Source organism: Poecilia latipinna, unplaced genomic scaffold, assembly GCF_001443285.1.
Source record: "Poecilia latipinna isolate Pla-1442-1.1 unplaced genomic scaffold, P_latipinna-1.0 Scaffold453, whole genome shotgun sequence".
Taxonomy (NCBI): Eukaryota; Metazoa; Chordata; class Actinopteri; order Cyprinodontiformes; family Poeciliidae; genus Poecilia; species Poecilia latipinna.
Genome location: NW_015113069.1, coordinates 146,037 through 163,238, shown reverse-complemented (window position 1 = coordinate 163,238; position 17,202 = coordinate 146,037). Strand labels below are relative to the sequence as shown.

Genomic DNA, 17,202 nt, shown 5'->3' with positions numbered 1-17,202 from the left:
GGGGGAGAGAGATCAAGAGAGCGAGAACAGAAAAAGAACGAAAGAAGCAGTGAAGCTAGAAAAAATCTGGTTATTTTACGCACGGCTGCTTTGTTAATAGACAGTGTGTGTGTGTGTGTGTGTGTGTGTGTGTGTGTGTGTGTGTTTGGGGGAGGGGGTGCTTGGAGGGGGTGGGTCAGCAGGAAAGGGCTGTGTTTATCCAATCTGTTCCCTGCCTTTACCATGTGGTAGGAAAAACCACTGGCCGAGTCTCGGCCTGATCCCAGAGGACACAGAGGCAGAGACGGACAGACAGGGAGAGAAGTAGGCCACAGGGGGTGGCCAAGAAACCTGCTAGCACAGGGAGAGACAGAGACACAGTGTGTGTGTGTGTGTGTGTGTGTGTGTGTGTGTGTACGCGGGTGTATGCGTGTGTGTAGTTGTGCATGTGCTCACTGAGCTTAAGAACCTGTTATGTGGTTTCCGAAACTGACTCTGTAGTCTCTGGAAATCACTTCTTTAAGCAAGTGTGTTGAAGTAAGCGAACTAAAAGCAAACAGCATCAGGCAAAACCTGTTTTACCACCTTATATTAGTTCTGGTTGTCATGTTAAAGTCCTGAAACTGATGGAGGAAAAAAAAAAGAAACAGTGAATCAAACATTTAAACCTTTCAGAAACAAGTACTTGGAAATATGTAGGCAAAGAGGTGGTGAATATCACTCCACATATTTCTGCACAGAGCTTCAGGCTACACTTTGGCTTGTTTGAAAGCTGAAACTGATTAAAATTCAGAAAATGTTAGGATCAAATTCATCTCAGTGCATAAATGTGGATGCCAATCTGACAACAGGCTGCCACTGAAAATGTTTTCCTACAGCATCTAAATTAGGAATGTGAAGATTAATAGACTCACAAAGTTTCAGTCACGTGCTTGACGCCATTACACACACAACACATAGTTTTGAAAGAAAATTTTGGATGCATTATGTGTAAGATCCTAATTGTTTGCATTAAATGTTTATGAATGATTTCGGGACATGTTCTTCTTCCACCACCGTTTGTGCCATGAAACGGGATTGTATTTTTACAGTAGCAACCCCTAAAGATCAGGAAGAGAACTGGACCAAATGTGACAAAAACAGAAAACTCACTTTAATCACCCTCAATGTGTGGATCAGCAAATATTCCTACAGAAAAAGCTTGCAGTAGGAATTGGGGTTAAATACAGTATCAAGTAGAAAGCTATTTTTACAAACCTGATTTGACCCATGTGGTTTTAGTAATATGCTAAGATCATTTTGCCCCCCTTTTCAAGTTCTCAGTACAGCTGACTCTAAATGTCATGCGTTTCCCAACAATTCAGAATTTCCCCCATTCATGAGCGACTTAATAACTCCTATTTGAAGGGCTAACATATTTGTTGTTCATGATTGAGAACATTTTGTTTTTGCTTATTGCTGAGATTCCAAAACAAAAATGAAGCAGCTATATAGCAGGCTTATAATTCAATGAGGCACGTTTCAAAGTAAGTTTGATTGTAGCACGCACAAAACTTTTTAATGTTAGAATGTCACTTTATACCACAATCAAGTAGCTATGATACATTCAGTTTAAAAAAATGCTGTCTATAATTAAAAAGAAAATTGACTTTGCATCACAGTGACACCTTGAAATTGGGCCTCTGTCTCTTTAAGAAGCTCCTACTCCTCCGATACTTCGCATACAGCACAGCATTAAGGTGGCAGCAGTTCAGATTGCCATCACAGACCTTTTTGGTATTGAATGCGAGGGGGAGAATAAACGTAGCCCCAACTTTGCTGAGAAGAATAAGCTCTATGTCCAATTAGTGGCAAGTATTTTTGCAGTATCTTTATGCAGCATTAAAAAATGGACCACAAAGATCACTTTCTTCCACAGTTTCTATGTTCAGAATAGAATAATTATTAAGTTCAGGGTTGACATGTCTTCCGTGTTTTAGACTTTGAATTAGAGCTGATCAAAAGGCAAGTGAAAGTTCTCTCAAGTTTTGATTGTGATTTACTGTAAAAAACGCATCAGATAATGTCGAGGCCTGCACATCCATTCAAGCTTGGAAAAAGGTGAGGCAATTGCAATGCTAATGAGAACAGAAAGCAGAGATGAACAAACCAAATTCTTTGACTAACCAGCACACTAATCGCGAAAAATGTCATTTTTGTCAAGCAATAAAAATAAGCAAAAAAATAATAAACACAATTTTTTATGACCTCCAGTACAGGAGAGGCTTATATTACAGATCACTGATCTGTAACTTCTTCCTCGTGTAGTTTAAGATGTTGTGATCTAGTGTTAGTCTTCAGAAAAAGATGCATCCATGTTAGATTTAACTATTTTGATAGGTTTTAATATAACAAGGTTATGTGAAGATTTTTCAGGTTAAGTGCAATAAAATGTCTAGATGAGCTGTAGCATAATGTCTGGACCACTGCTTTAACTAACTCTGTAGTTACACATCTGAATTCAAGAATTACCTAATATACCAACACTTCTTGATATAAATTTACATTTTTCATCTTTAAACACTTTATCCCCAAAAATAAACTGAAATATTGCAGCATGGTTTTGATTCGTGTGAATATTCCAACCGTGTTTTTTTGGTTTTGATCAGAAACTCTGTGTGGGACCCGTCAACCTAACCGAGGATCAGAGATCACAAAGCTGCAGGTGAAGGGGAAATTGCTGCTCATCGATGAAAATGACTTCGCATTGCCTGCGGTCCCAGGTTGTAGGCTTCGGGGGAAACCCTGCCACTTTGTTCAAAAGGTTCAAAGACTGAGGGGCCTTTCAAGACGTACAGGATTCCTCCCTGCCTGTGAATCTTTGCAGAAAAGGGGGGCTGAGTATCCCGTTTCAGCTCAAGTCATAAGAAGGTTTGGAAACGGTTCTGCTGAACAAACACGAGAGGTAGGACTTTCCTAATCCTCTTTCTAGATTTTCACTTTTACATAAAATGTGAATCAATCTATACCTCCGATGAAGTGAATGAGGAAATTCCCATAAAAGTGAAACCACTAAAGCATTCATCTATGAACGAGCAAACGCTGAACCACAGACCATGCCCTGAATCTACCTACCATCACTCCCTTCCCCCTCATCAATCACTGCTATTGACGTTTTCTTTTAGACCAATGGGAAAAGCCAAACTGGAGTGGCTCCCCAGAGATTGGTCAGTTTTTCTTTAGCTCCGCCCATCTGACTGCTGACAACCAATTAACCTCCAGGGTAGTTGCTTTAAAGATGTGGGCTAACTTCTCCCTTGGGACAAACGCCCCTTTCAGCATGCTGTATGAGATCCACGCTGGAGCCCCGGATATATGTGGGATAAAAATCAAGCTGCGGACATTTTGGCTCATCTTGAGTACTGGATTGAACCAACGTTTAGTACATGAGACAAAAAAAAAAATAATCAAATGATTAAAAAAGGAAATGTGGAAGAAACTTCTAAGCGTTCGTACAAGACTAAACACTTTGGACTTGATTTTTGTTTCTCTTTCCTGATTTTAGGACGTTATAAACCTGTTTGGAGTTTTGACATGATAAAACCCATTATGAAAATATTAAGAAAGGTCAGGCTTTTACTGGCCAGTGTTAACTTCTTTGAACTGTGACTTGCCAATTCGGATTTTGATGAATATGTTGTTTTTTTTATTGTCCAAAAAAAACTGAACAGAAGAGAAAAACAATGTGATGCAGATTCTTTCATGGAGGCAACAGAAAATTAGGCAACTGTTAAATTACTCTGAGGATCAAAGCATATATCTGAAATTTTTATCCAATTTTTACTGAAATAAAAGAAAAAAGAAAAAAAAATCAAAGCACACACAGCTGTAGGTTAAGTTTCTAATCTGAAAATTGAAGTTTTGATGCACTCAATGAAAATAACTTTACCGGATCTCTGATCAGAAGCAATGAAGGACAGATCCAGTCTGACCTCTAGCCAGTTGACTGTGGCATCTGCAATTTAAAGACCAAAAATTAAATTAAAAAAAAATTGTATTCAGTTTTTAAATGTAGTCATCTGCAGGAGTAGAGACTCAAAAGTGTTTAGATGGTGAAGTTAACATTCACCATCTAAACATAAATAAATTCAAAGAGACCATCAACCCCCAGAAACTTGGACCTTCACTTTAAAATAAGAAAAGATTCATCATATTTCTATTCTTATGGTGCATTCACACCAGCCTGTTTAGTTTGCTTTAATCAAACTCCAGTTCATTTGAAAGTCCACTTCGTTTGGAGAGGTGTGAATGCGTAGTGGAACTTTGGTCCCTCTACAAACCCAAGTCTTGGTTTGGTTGACGTGAAGTTGGGTGCAGTTTGAATGCCAAGCAAACCAGAGACGGCTCCAAAAGGAGGAAGTTCACTACAGCGCAAGGCACTCTGGGTAAGCAAACAAGTGGGCACTAGTGGGATAAATCGATTGTGGTCTTCTGCAAAAAAAACAAAACAGAATCTCTACAAACACTAAAATCTGCCACCACCCCATTTCTTTTATATTTTGTCAAGAAAAAGGTTGCTCAGTGTTTTCTTCATAGGTTTTCATGTCATTTTCTTCAGTGGTTCCTGGTGTAACGCCACCAGAGGTGAGGTGGAGGACAGCTTTTTGAAAGGGTTTGGGATGAAATCAAACTGCACCAGCTGAAAATGCAACAAATGTTGCAGTTTTGGTCCCCAATCAAACTGAGTCTACTTGACTATTAAGTGTGAAAACACTCTTAAAAACTTTGAAAACATTAAAAACAAGTTCCAGACTTTTCAATACCGTGCAGGAGCCTTGTTTAAAAACCGTGCACTTTCGCTTAACATATTCTTTTACCACCTCTCTTTCTCCTCTCCAACCTTCCAAGATCCATCTCCACTAACTAGATGTTGATTCCACAAGCAAGCAGCACTTAACCTTTCATCGGGCATGTGAATCACTTGATGGAAACCGTGACAGATAACACAGCGAGACAGAAGGGGGGTGTGCGGACGCCACAACAGAGCTATTAAACCCCAGAAAGAGCCGGAGAACTGATGAGATCCTCATAGCGCTGACGCCGTTTTTTAGTGATGGGATTCATCAGCAGCTGGCGACACAAAACTCCCACGTATTTTCAAGTGGAGAGTCCTTGAGTTCGCCTTTCACATCCCAGCACAAGGAAGGCTGGTGGTCAGGAAAGACAGAGAATACGCTCAAGATCCAGACTGGTTGAGGTCAAAAGACAGGATTAAAATGCACGCACGCATATGGGTCAGAGATGTACTTGACTGGCCGAGAAAACACGTCCAACCCACACACACACACAAACACTTGAGAGCTGTATTTACGCCAGCCTCTCTTCTAGGCACAGCATTTGGTCCAGAAGGCCCTCACTGCAGGGGGAGGATAGGGGTGGGGGAGGCAGGAACGGAGGAAGAGGGGGCAGAAAAGGAGACAGGTGAGGGAGGAGGATGAGAGAGCAGGAGAGACAGTGATGACACTCGGTTTTGAATGTCACCATGGTGCTAAAGCTCCCCGCTAACCTTTTGGCTGGAAATGATATGACTGGAGGGATATGGGTGGGGAGGGGAGAAAAACGACAGGCAGGCAAAGATGGAGAGAAAAAGAGATGGAAAGGGTGACAATGAAGAGAAGGAGAGAGGGAGGAAGAGAGGGGGGGGAGAAGGCTCATGCTTGGGCAGAGTAGTGGGTGGGTGGAGGTGGAGCAATAGATGGCAAAGATGAAAAAGATGGAGGCAAACAACAGCACTACTTCCATTCCCTCCCAAAAGGGCTGCTGTCTAAGACACACGATGATGATGGGAGACAAAATGGCCACCCTAACAAACACCAGTCATCTGGCTCAACCAACACTGGCCTTTAAGCACTGAACTGACCACTACACCACACCACCTGCTGCTACCTGACCTACAGACTGCATGACACGCTCCGCAGTGGGGCTGAAAATCTGTGACATCCAACACGAAAATGTATTCCCTCCCCCCACCCCCATTCCCGGAGGGAGAGGACGAGGCTTTTCTAATTACTTTCAAACAGAATCGGGAACAAATCTGTACCCTGGAAAAAACTTTGGGAGGCGGAAAAAACCTGCGGTGACGACACAACTCTGCCCCAACAAGGTCTGAAAACTTTCTAACACGCAAGCAGCTGTTGGTTGATGACAGAGCAAACCACTGCCATAGAAAACACCTGCTCATTATTCTCCTGCCAGCAGCCTTGCAACTTCTACTTCAAGAGCGGTGTCAGAAGCGCAGAGTTGCTAGAAAGGCTGTGAACAGATTCCAACTTGCTCTTCCAGTCAGTCCATGAAGGCAGCAGGTCTCTCACAAAGTAGGATCTTTTGTTACCGATTCACAAAAACACCCAAGCTGCACACAGAGCCGAGGATGCATCAAGATACGGCCTAATTCTCCATTAATGTGCAGCTCAGCTGCTGCAACAAAAACTATTTTATTTTAGCCATTTTTTTTGTATCATTTAATTTTTTTTAACCTATCATGGTTGTGCTTCAATATAAATCAGATGCATATATTTTGATGTATAAATGAGAATAAACTTGTAACTTTTTCACTTTTTGCTGGATTAAAAACTGAACACACAGCAACGTTCTTAAATTATTGTACATATGGGAAGAAAATTAAAATACTGGAGTTGGTAAAAATGGGAATCAGCAGCGCAGACCTTAAAGAAAACCATTAGTGCCTACCAGCACCCTAAAGAAAAAGATTTTTTTTTTTAAAGAGGATATTCCTACACAAAGTCTTGAGTGACCACCCTTTTCACATTTTCTTAAACTCACCTAAGTGTAGAAACTGTGGCAATACGAAGAATACAGATTCAGGGATCCGTCTTTAATGATTTCTGGCTGCACATCTTACCAATATCTTGCTGCCAACTTCAGCTGAGTTCAGTTGAGGCAGCGAAATGAATTTATTCTTTCCACCTGACAGCAGAGTACATCAAACATCTGCTTGATACTCCTTTCCTGGATGGCCCACAGCTACTAAATGCAAACATTCCCCCAAGAAAACAACTCCAAACAAAATTAAAGACAGCTACACTCCATCGAGGATGTACAATGTCAACATTTTCAAGACATAAAATCTTTTCCGATATCTCTGTCAGCCCCTAAAATGATGTGAAGTTGAATATGTGTTGCAATTGTTTTACCCCAATGTCAGTGAAAGAGTTCTTGTTAATGTAATACTAAAACCACATAATCAGTCTTACGATCTGAAAAATAACCACACATGGTTAGTACATTTAGCCACATCACGTTCTTTCACACCCAGAGGCGGCAGAACAGTATTAAAGCTCTTAAGAGCTGCTCACAACAAAAAAAGAGGAACTGCTTATATTTCACCAATTTTGAAAGAATCAACTTTGACAGCCGTTTAAACAAAGCATTGGACTGGGTGCTAACGCATCAAATTCAACATAGAAAAAAAAACAATCCCTTGACAATAAAACGGTAAAAGGAGGACAGAAACACCTAATTTAAGAACTTCCTACTGAACCACAAAGACCATAATCGCTCAGAGAGTCTTTTTATTTCACATTTCTTTCTACATTCGGAAACATTGAGTTACTGTCAACATTACATGTTAGCGTAAAGCATTAACTGAACGTGGCAGGGTTATAGGCAAAGGATTATTTTTCACGATCAAGAAGGATGACTACAATCCAAGACCACGGGAAGAAAATACAGGACAAAGTGCCAAACTGATACTCTAGAATGAAGAAAAAAAATTAAGTAAACATTTTAAGACAGAAACGTGGAAATATTTCAACATGGAATATACAACTAATGGGACATTCACGAATAAAACGCACTACCAAGTCATGTGATATGGGGAGGCCCGAAAAACTAACAATGAGCATTTTCAGATATTTTAAGATCTGCTTTGTGTCACACCAATTCGTCCTTCATCTACTTCTAGAACGTTCTTTTTAAATACCGCCCATAAATACAAACCCACCTTTTTATCTCCTCACCGGCTCGCTTTCTGAATTTACACTTACTCTTCAAAACATGGAAATCTTTCAGATAATCAACACTGATCGCACAAATGATTCATAGGTCAGAACTACAGGGAGCAGCTTCTTCAAAAACATGACAAACTTGATGGTCATCTGGTCTAAACTTTCTGTGTGTTCTTCCCAAACTGAAGAAAGCCGTTACACCGTACAAAACCATATCCCTGTGTCAAGTGGAAACATACAAATCAGACATTCTGACAATAGATGGCTGTTGGTGCATACATGCTGTTATGGAAATTAGGTTGGAAAATCAGTTTGCGTCATATTTGATAAACATCAAAAAATTAACAACTCCACTTCTTCTCAGGCTATAAAGTTGTAGCATGCACTTGCTTTGAGTTTAATAAAAAACCCAGCACAGGTTAAGGACACATGCACTTTGACGCAAAAATGAGAGAAAGCGAACAAGTCTTTAATTTTAGTGTGAAAACTGTTGCATATTTTCCGTTTTCTCTGCGTTGTAGATCGAGGCCAATTCGGCCTTTTCAATACCAGTTTCCTTTTCTTTTGAGCTCTGACCTGCCAATTTTACATTCAAACTTATGTGTTTTAATTAAACAAATAAATGGAAAAAACTCTGACCATAAAGAATAACATGCTACATGTGGATCGATGGAGATAGTAGAAATTACTCAAAATTAAAAAAAAATAGTTTAAAAGATATAAAATCATCATGTTCAAACTTCAAAGTACACCAAAAAGTCTTTAGTTGCTAATTTTTAATTACAACTAACAGAAAAGGCAACTACCAAAAAGCCTAATATAAAAGGGACAACCTTTTTCAAGTCTCAAATCACTCCAAAAATATTATTTCGTTACAAGTCAGCCACAAACCAACTTTTGTCACTAAAAGAGAGAGAATTTTTAAACCACAAGAAAAGCGGGATAAAATAGGGAAGAGACGAAATACTGCCGAACATCTGTTGTGTGCTGTGTGTATGTGTGGTCGGGGCACTCTTATCTCTCCCTCTGTGGCCCGCTAAACATGACTAGCTGCCATCTTGGCTCACAGAGACAAGGTGGAGGGGGTAGCAGCGGCTCCAGGCTCTCTGGCAAAAAAATAACGTACCACAAATATGGATGCTTAAAATGACACACTGAATAAAACCGCTGCGCAACAATATTTTTCTACCCCCCTAAATTTTTAGCGCTGCCCTAGTTGCGTGACAGCGGGAGTGACCATTATGCAAGTTGACCGATTACAGAAAAAAGATGGCAGAATAACGCAACAAACACAAACAGAGCAGTGAAATTGGGTTAGGCAATAATGTCAAAAGTTTTGTTTTTTTTTTCCCCCTCCGCAAATAAGCTGTTGCAACAAAGATGAAGCGGAGAAGCACTGGCAGGTGTTTTGGGCTGCGTTTTCCTCCGTGTCCACACCGAGTAACAAGTGTAGCCGTAACTGTTACTAAACTTGTGTCGCTGGACACAATGTAACAAACAAGCTCATTACAAAAGCTCCCGTTAAAAAAAAAAAGTAGGATACTCGGTGTCAGTTTGACCATCAACATCGGCAAAAAAGTGAGGTAGAAGATGCCTAAAGTTGTACTTCGACAAACAGATACATAACCGCCCCGAGCTGGTTAGGCGCTAACTCCGGGGGGCTAATAAGTGGTCCCTCGTTTGTACACAATAAGGATGGGAGCTGGGCTAGCAGGCTAGCTGAACTTCTGTGTCCTAGCGCTGGGCCAACCTCCAACGGCTAGCACGGCTAATTAGCCTATCAGCGGTATTTCGCACGTCGTTCCGGACCAGGGAATGCTTCGCTCATCTCGGGTTATGCCTCTTTAAAACTCTTTACCCTGCACCCTAGAGCCCGACACAAAGACATTGATCTCTCCTGGTCAATTTAATAATATTTTAAAATGTAAAGTATGGCAGAAAAAACGTTAAAAAAAAAACACGGTATATGGAGTGACCGCCTGGCCTCACAGCTTCCCCCCTCCTCTTCTCCACTGCTCTGTCCCTTCCGTCCAATAAAACAAGCGACTACTACAAACACTTCTTGTTGCCCGGTTCTCTCACAAACAGCTACTGAGAAAATATATAGTTGTGTTTTATAACTTTTATGTAGAAATGTTTCCTTAAACTCGCAGGAAGCGTGTTTGGCTTTCTGTGCCAAGTGTTGTCCGCTGGGAATCTCCCTCGGAGAGCTCCGCTCATTCAGCAGCAGCAGTGACTCACCTCTACGATCGAGCCACCTCGTGTCTCCTGGAAGCTTCAACACAATTAGCTAACGGAGCTAACGCTTACGACTTAAAACTGAATTAAGTCAATACCTCAGCATAGAAAATTCATAAAGTTGTAAGGTGAACTGATTCGGGCACACATGAGCCCTCTGTGCCGTCCTGGGAATATTTCTTTCCACTTTTCAACTAACTAATGGGAGCGCTGTGTGTGTGAGCGATGCAGCGGGTGGCAAAGCTAAACTTGCTATTGTTAGCATGTCGGCATGGCAGCTTCATGGACCTTCAATGACTTTATGTGTAAAAGGAGATGATAAAACAGAAGGCGAATAAACGAGCAGTCATCGAAAATAGTCGTTCCTGCGAGTTAGCCCTGAAGGAAATGCCCGTCGGGTTCGGAAACACAGGCGCACGGTGGTTTAAAGAGTCCGATTGCGTTGAAAAGTATGGAAAACTTACTATTCAACGATAATATAAACAGTTTTAATTCAAAACCGCCGTATACTGAATTTCCACCCCATTCATGATACAGTGTGTTCGGAAAAAATGTAAATGCACTTAATAAAAAGAGGCATTTTGTTAGCTTACCCAACAAGCTCGGTCACTTCAGCCTTTTATCAAATCAACTCCTCGTTAGTACGGTACTATCTCCGCTTGCTTGAAAAAAATCCACCGTGGTCCTTTTTCAGTTCGAAATATAAATAAACAGAGGGAAAAAGTTCAAGTTTTTCTGTTTTTCAGGAAATATTTCTCCGGCGTATCTCGCATCCGCGACCTCGCCGACTAGTGTGCGTTGCTGTTCTCTCCTTTGTGTTAATTTCACTCAAATCGAGTTTAATCCGATCGATCCCTCGGCTGGCCGCGCTCCCGAGTCCTCCCCTCCAGACACTCGCTCACCTTCCTCGGCCAGGGGGGGCGCGCTCCCGAGGACCTCATACAGATAAACAGGCGGCGTGCGCGGTCACTGACCCTGCCGTGCCCGATTGACGCTCTATTTGAGCTCCAGTTTGGGGATGCAAAATAAATGCATTGGCCTTCATTTTGCGGTACCTAGGTGAAGATTATGAATTAACTGTTTATTCACATTACTATATAATGGAAACTTCTGACAGCCAGAAAACCGTTTTAAACATTAATTACATTTATATGAATTTATCAGAAAATCTAAATATTTTGCCATGTCTGTGCTCCACATACGGTATATTATTTTATTGCACATAAACAATTTTTTTCTTTTTTTCTTTTACAATTAAAAGTGATACTATGGTTTGAAATGTTGTTTTAGAAATTACAGTGGTAAACCTCACCTGAATGTTGGTTTTCAGATTATGTCAGTAAACCACATTTACAATAACTTGAAACAGGCCTATGTCTTACCGTCATAAGTACATCGCACTGTAAATATTTCACTAAACCCATAGCTTACATTTATAGATAGGTTAACAATTAAAAACAGAATATTGATTTCGTATTGGTTTTCCACACTTGCATTAATTATTCATGCATAAAGGGAAACTACAGCAATTTTACATATCAAAGTCCATTTCCGTATGTTGGGAAACACCACTGTACACAGATCATTCAGAAAGTTTTCAGACCCTGTCAAGTTTTCCACGTTTTGTAACGATTCTCATCAATCCCCACACAATCCCCCTCAAAGTGAAACAAAGCAGTTTTTTTTAAAGTGGATTAGCAAGTTAACAGAACATGCAACATCCATCAGTCAAGCATGCCAATAGCAGCGGCATCCCGAGGAGACGTTTTTCTGAAACACCAGAGAGAGAGAGCAGACTTAAACTCAGACAAAACTAAATGAACCACTGTAGGATAACTGATTTAACAAGATCATCAAATTTAAGTTCAGATCAGAGAGAGAGAGAGAGAAAGAGGGAGAGAGGAAGAGAGAGAGGAAAAAAAACAGAGACAGAGAAAGACGTAAACACTGAGACAGACTCAAATAAAAAAGGACCAGGTGGAGGTGCCTCAAGGTTAGGGTTAGGCACCAATTTCTTCTACCGGTGAGGTTTAGTAGTTTCACACAATATATAAACCACACCTGCAATAAAGTCTCTCAACATGCCATTTGAATTTGGGTTAGCAGACAGCAGAAGAACTGGAATGCTATTTGAACCAGAGAAGGAGAAAAAAAGGAAACACATCTAAAGCCAGATTAGATTTAAAGTAAAGTGAACAGAACACTTGATCAGGTTTTAAAAATACAAGACTTTCCTTCTCAAATTAGGAGATTTATTCCACAATTTTAACACACACTTCCTAACACAACCATGTCAGTGAGCATAGTCCTGTGATGAAGTGTTTTTTTTATTTTTTTTCTTGACACAGACTGGGACAAATTCTATTTACTTATCTACTTTTTAGGTGTAATGTCGTAGAACCACGATTCATTGATAGCAAACAGACACTAGCAAAGTATCGATTTTAAATACTATCAAAGAGCCAGTGGAGATTGAAAGAACACAAACAAAGAAGAACAGAACACAAACAAAGAAGAACAAGCCCTTTCCTCATTCACGGGAGCAGAAGTGGCACCACCCTGTTTGAAGTACATAGTGAATTTTCTTATCGCGTTTGACCAATCTAAAGTGATGAAATGATGATGCGTATTGCAAAAAATATGAGGGACCTGCAGTAAGGCGGATTTCCGTGACCGTGACACAATCTTTAATTTGCTTATCCTATTAATCTAGCCTTAGGAAAGGCACGTACGAACACATCATCACACACATACACATGCACTTTCTCTCTGATACACAGCCTGTCCTAACACTCGTGTCTCTTTGTCTACTTTTTAACTTCCTTCTTTTTGCAAAGTATATCAAATTTCATAAGAATGTCCTAGTATGATTGCTTTGTACTTATCTAGATAGCAGAAAGTATTGAGTTAAAACTTAATAATAATAATAAAAAAAAGGATCTTATTAATGTACAAAAATATCGGCAAACCAGAAGCAACACAAAAACTAGTCTCACCTCTGCTAAAAACGTTTGATGATCTCTGGGACTTTTAGGAATATATTCTCAGGATTAATGAGACAAAAGAGGAACTTTTCAAAGACGCGTGTCTTGCTACATCTGTTGAAAAACCCAAACAGTAAATGAAGCGGCAAAACATCGTCAAACATTGTGGTGGTGATACTGCAATGTGTTTGGCAATGTTTGGCTGCTTCATATTTGATCGACAAGCTGAAAAGTTTTTAGGAATAACTAGGTAGAGAAGATAATTACTTCTTCGCACAAGGTCATTCTGGTTTGGATAGATTTTTTCTTTGAAGAAACAAAATTTGAAAACAGATTTTTTTTTTGTACTTACTCAGATATTAATTAGTCATTTGATAGTTTAAAAATATTTAATCAATTGAAGAAAATCGGCAAGGCAGTAAAACTTTTTCACTGCACTGAGAACTAGAATCCCTGGACTTATATCATGTTTGATTGCACAATAAGGTTTTTTTGTTTTGTTTTGTTTTAAATGTACCTTTCCTAGTTTTCCAGAACTTTGCAGAGTATTTTCACCTGCAGCATGTATTAATCATCATTTTCTTGCAAGTCTCGGTGTAAAATTAGGTCAACCTTACACAGTTGTCTCATAGTAAATCAGGCTAAGCTAATGAGGTTTCAATGTTTTCTTTGAAAGAAAATGCTTCATTTTTATTGCCATACTCCTTAGCCGAGAAATGTGAGAAATACAAGAGATCCCCTCACATACAAAACAGAACCAGTCCAGTTGGAAATTCCTGCAGCTCCTTCGGTGCCTCTTGATAGTTTCCACTTTGATTTTACAAACATTTTGGAGAAGTTCCTGAGTTGTATTACATTTTCTCCAATTACTGATGCCTGCATTCATTGGACTTTTTGTATCCCTTTTCTGACTGATACCTTTGTACAATGAGGTTCTTCATATTTTTTACAACTTCTCTGCAAAAGATGACTTTACAGAAATGTGGAAAAATTGTACTATGATGGAATAAGCTTATTTCAGTTTCACTTAATCGGTCTTCAATCTTCAGCTCTGTTTGATAGAGCTGAAGACTCGACATTTTAATAATTTAAATAACAACCACCATACATTAGCCACATTTCATACAGTGAAAAGGATTTAAAAAAATGCTGGCGCTTTAGCTATGCTAAAGCCTATCCAGCGTATATTAGCATGCACTCATTAGCACCTAGATCATGATAAATCCAGTTCAAATTATGAAATCCTCAGGATAGACAATAGACAAATAACTGTAACCTATTTCCTTATTCATGGTAGTTCATATTAATAAAAAAAAAGGGATACAATTATTTTACAACAAGACTCCAGTCTCCTTTCTGTCGTAGCTAAACTTCAGCTTGTAGATAGCAGGATGCCAGACAGATGAAGCTATGGGCTAGCAGAGTCATCTACATGCTTGTGTCTTGGAAAAGGAACATATTAAATGTGATGTTTTCAGATGTTATAAGCCGTCAGTGCCACTGAACGCAACTGTTAAATCATCAGCCATTCCTTGATGGTCAAATGTTCATTGTTTATCAAAGTTGGGAGGACCACACAGCTAGTCCAAGAGTCATTATTTGGACATTGTTATACAGGATTAATTAAGAACCCTCCAAAAAGGCATTTCTTGCAGCTTCTAATTGACAGTATTCATAAGGACAGACCTCACTTCAGTTTTGTTTATCGCCCGGCAATCACGAATTAAAAAGGAACAATTACGATCCGCAGCTGCTATTAACAGTATTAATTTCATCTTAGCCTTTCCAGCTGCAAGGGTAAGAGGTCCACGGGCCACTAATAAGGGTGGTGCTCCACTTAAGGGTTCCTGCAAATCATGACAGTGCAACAGTTGGCACGACTGAACAATGTCAGGATACTGCAGGCCACAGAGGTCAAGTGGATTTCATCCAGCATCGCTTTTATTGTTGACGCTCGTCTCTCCTTTTCTTCCGTCAAAACTGGCTGCTGGGCTGGCAGAAACAAGAGACACTTTACAGGAGACAACACCTTCTACACCTTATAGGAAATATTTACTGCACACGCAAATATGTGTGCAGTATATTTAGTTTTTTTTTTATATTATAAAAAAAACTTTATTTTTCTTTATAAAGTCTTATAATCGACTAAGATGCAATTCAATTTAAGTCCCAGCAGATGCAAAATGTTTATTTATTTTTTAACCTTGGTCAACTCATGCTGATGTTTGCTCCAGGACGGACTGTGACGTTGTGTTCCAGCATATTTCTGTTTTTGGCTGGATTGAACCTTTGTGGCTCTTGGTTTGTAAATATGCAGCCAGAATTATGTCAAAAGTTCAGTGCGGTTGAGTAGCTGCTTGCTAGGTGACATGCAACTAAATGTTAATGGGACGCAGGCTTGTATTTGAGTGGGTTTTTATAAAGATCCTGATTGATTAGAGATACTCCATAATCAATTCAAAACATGTGGAACCAATGTTTTGTTTTGGAAATCTCTCAACCGATATGTTGTGTAATCGCCCCACCCGAGAAAAAGAACCAGTCACAATAATCAATAGAAACCCTATATTAAAGATATTCATCCCCACGATCGGTGTAAAAGTCACACTAGATCTGCGCAAGTCATGAAGGTTCACGCTAAACCTGAACTGAACTGGCGATGCTGTAAAACGCGTCGCAAACAAAAGGGCATTCTCACAGATCGAGCAAGCATTTCCGGGCAACATACGTGTCTGAAAATGTTTCATTCATTAAGCAGTCTCCCAGTCTGACCGACCCTCATCGGGGGAATACATCCTCCATGACGGCTGAAGGTCAAACAGCACATTTCCGAGAGTGCACAAGTCATTTCCTCCACATTTTAATGACCAAATCAGTCAGAAACCATGTGGAAAGCTTGCAGCTTAATGGATAGAGGGGAGGGGAATTCAGAAAATACAACTACACGCTTTTTATTTAAAAAACAAAACAAAAATTTTATCCACAAAAATCATCAAAATGACATGTTTAGAGTTTAGAATGTTTTATTATAGTTTATTGTGATAGCATTTTCATTTTTCCTTTTTTTTAGGTTTTATTTTTTCCAAAGAACAAACACAGCAAATAACTTTGAGGGGAAGGAGTAAGAAGAGGTAAGACCGAGAGAGAGAAAGAGAGAGAGAAAAAGAGAGAGAGAGAGAGAGAGAGAGAGAGAGAGAGAGAGAGGAGGACCACATACATAAGATAGATCAATCCATAGATAGATAAGTAGGTGGGTAGATAGATACATCAGGTTTGGCTTGATCCTCCTCCTGTAACCACTGTGGGTTCACACGGACACTCACGCGCGCACACTACATGTCGGTTTACAAAGGATAATCAGCATCAGAAGAAGATTAATAACCATTTGAATATAGCAAGGAATTTCAAAAATAAACTAATATTAGAGAGGAGCACACTGCCAAGGAAAACGGACTCACTCGCACTGATGTCAAACCCAAAAAGTTACACGGTTAGCTTGGAGAGAGAAGACGAAAAACAAAAGCAAAACAAAAACAAACAAAAAAAAAAACTACACAGCTTGGTTAGATAGACATGAAAATATGTATACTTCATCTATGCATGCATACATATACTGTATGCAGCCTGTGTACATGTGTGCGCGCTTAGAGGGGATAAGAAAGGAAATATTTATTTCAAATGCCCCAATTCATACACAAAAAGAAGGGGAAAAAAAATGAAAACAGGCCTCTTTCTAGATCAATCTCCCAACGTGTGCGTCTACGCGTGTGCAACGCAGCGCTAGCTAACTTGTTAGTGGTGAAATGCCTAACTGCAGATAAAGGGTCGCTCATTTTCGCAGCTGTCCAGGTCCCTCGGGGGGTGAGGGGGGGGGGGAGCGGAGGGGGTGTCGAAGTTAAGGCAGACAGCTGATTTCAGGTCAGACTACGGAGGGGCAGAGGAGATGTCTTGCACCAGCCCACTTTAATATTGATAAAACACAGGTAAACACAATA

The 17,202-nt window shown here is 39.9% G+C and overlaps 1 protein-coding gene across 1 annotated transcript in view; it reads right to left on the bottom strand.

The window, feature by feature from the left end:
• The window catches only part of chd7 (chromodomain helicase DNA binding protein 7), a 92,493-nt gene extending 81,352 nt beyond the window's left edge, over positions 1 to 11,141 (bottom strand). Inside the window, exon 1 of the mRNA XM_015038805.1 lies at positions 10,817 to 11,141. The gene's annotated coding sequence lies outside the window, so the exon portion shown is untranslated. The remainder of the gene's footprint in view (positions 1 to 10,816) is intronic.
• Between the last annotated feature and the right edge of the window lie 6,061 nt (positions 11,142 to 17,202).